Source organism: Poecilia latipinna, unplaced genomic scaffold (assembly GCF_001443285.1).
Source record: "Poecilia latipinna isolate Pla-1442-1.1 unplaced genomic scaffold, P_latipinna-1.0 Scaffold3116, whole genome shotgun sequence".
NCBI lineage: Eukaryota > Metazoa > Chordata > Actinopteri > Cyprinodontiformes > Poeciliidae > Poecilia > Poecilia latipinna.
In genome coordinates this window covers 20,419-22,667 of record NW_015115732.1, presented here as the reverse complement: position 1 = coordinate 22,667, position 2,249 = coordinate 20,419, and the positions used below count along the sequence as shown (strand labels likewise).

General features: G+C 45.6%; 2 long non-coding RNA genes across 2 annotated transcripts; one reads left to right on the top strand and one right to left on the bottom strand.

Annotated features, from left to right (window-relative positions):
* Positions 1-702: 702 nt before the first annotated feature.
* On the bottom strand, positions 703-2,235 carry LOC106940180 (uncharacterized). Its single transcript, XR_001423026.1, has 2 exons — positions 1,791-2,235; positions 703-986 (listed from the first exon to the last, which is right to left on the bottom strand). It is a non-coding gene; the product is annotated as an uncharacterized LOC106940180 (long non-coding RNA).
* On the top strand, positions 994-2,106 carry LOC106940181 (uncharacterized). The gene is made up of 2 exons (XR_001423027.1): positions 994-1,110; positions 1,242-2,106. It is a non-coding gene; the product is annotated as an uncharacterized LOC106940181 (long non-coding RNA).
* Positions 2,236-2,249: the final 14 nt, after the last annotated feature.

Genomic DNA, 2,249 nt, shown 5'->3' with positions numbered 1-2,249 from the left:
TCCGGTCACCTTGTTTACTTTGACCCCTTTGGCCTGTGATGCACGACGCATTACCTCCCGCACAGTCGTGAGACAAGGCTGTCAGGATGCTCCTCAGGTGCAAGAGATTCCTCGATGATTTCAAGCGGCGTCTCCCGCCTTGATGATTTCAAGTAGCGTCTACCCCCTTTCGCTCGCTGACTGGGATTTCTCCAATCTCCCGCTCCCTCGCCACCTACTCCACGGTCCACCTCTGGCAAGCAGACACGTGATCCCACTGTTTTCAACCCGCACCGTCTTCTTCACCTCAGCGCCTTCACACCAGTGCCACGCTAAGGATCAGCATGCCTACGATTTCCCTCTCCTGCATGGTCGCTGTCAGCCCGCTCAGCAACACCTCTCTGGTTTTCCCTCACTACGCCTGTTTCAGGCTACCAGGGTAAGACGTAGCATTCTCATGTCTCATTCGAGTCTCGCAATACTTCGTAACGCAGACACTTTTCATTAGTTTATCCCCTCCCGAACACTTTGGCCGTATATACATGCGCCACTCAGGTTCTAATGTTCAAGGACTTTTATCCGAACATTGACTTAGTTAAAACATCGTCACCTGTTTCTTCGAGGTGCCTTTAAACATAACATTGGTTCAGCAGGTGACCAGCTGTTGCGTAAGAGCTGCAAGGCATATGTTAGAATCCAGTCAGCCATGGAGGGATATCTTCCGTATAAATAGCAGATGCATGTGCACTCAACTGCGAGCAGTGCAGCCCATCATTAACGGGTCGTTTGGTCACCGCAGTTATCTATCTGCTTCACATTAGTTATTCGTCGCTAGTCAGCGCACTATTCTTTGTCGTCTGAGCTGTATTATAATTTATGCTACCCAGGCCCGGCAGCACGGGCGGACACTTCAGTTGTGTCCCGGCTGTTCTGCAAGCCCCGTGTTTTACCTACATGGCCAACTCTTTGATATTCCTGCATCGATTTGGTACCGGAGTTTCCTCAATCTCCCTTATCGCGTCCTCTGCTCCCTTGTTCTGCAATTAAAACAGTTTTTATGTGCTGTTAACATATCATAATCTATTTCAAACCGCCTTCAAACGCAACTTGAGCCCGGAGACGTTCACACCAGTCGCCAACGGCGTAGGAGCCGCTAGTATAACGCCAATACTTTGCGTAATTTAACCGACCGAGTAGAGTAATGCCGCTGGATGCAGGTGATGTTAGCTTAGTTATGACTAATTTCAATACAACCCCTTAAGCTTGTTAACAAGACGCCCGTGACCATTGTCGTTGTGTATGTTCAGCTACGTAGATTCATTCTGCCTGTTGAAGATTTTAGGTTGTAATTTTGGAAAATCTCTGGCTCCATCTTCTTCTCACGGATCCCAGGTTCTCCAGCGGGCCGAGTTAAATCACACAGAAAACGAGTGTAGACATCTCAGAATTAGAGTTTAATCCAAAGAAGACTCGTATGAAATTACAACAGAAACTGCAGAACAGAGACATGCATTAATTTACCTGAGTCGAATGGAAAGAAGGAAGAAAGAAGCAAAGACGTGCTTGGACGTCTTTGGAGAATTACAAGAGCAAATCCGAGTAGTTACTGCTGTGTACAAAGTTTTATAGTAAAGGCGTATTCTAGACTTTTATTTATTCTAATAAGGCGTAGCTTTGCTCATCCAACCAGGAGTTGTCTCTGATCCTCTTTAGAGTTAGACACTCCCTGCAATTTGTTTTCAAGATCAAGCTCAAACTGCCACCTTTATCTAAACAAGTGGAAGCAGAGCTTCTCCTCTACTGGCCTGGACTCCTGCTGTTTCAAGGCTTTTCACAGATCAGTGTGAAAGCTGGAACTTCTCCTGATTTCCCACACAAAGGGCAGTTCAAAAGATCTCGGCAAACAATCTACTTTATCTATAGGTGACATAAAGATTAACAGGACAGAACAAGTTATTAATCTGAGAACTATAATTAGGCTTTCCAATAAAGACATGGCAAGTTTTTAAAACTAGCATATTTTAAATTTACTCCTTATCATGACCTAAACAGTCAGTTCAATCAGCTAATCTCGTCTGGAGCAGGGGTTCGCGTCTCGGCTGGCCTTCTCATACCGCGGCATGAGGCATAAATTGTCATTCACCTAATTGTGGACTTTTACCCTGTTGCGGCGCAATACGTGTAGTAGAGTGGCTTGCCAATGTAACATGAAGTTGACTAATAATTCCTCTTCAGTTCGGTTGAGTCTGTCCAGCGTTTCTGCTAATTAT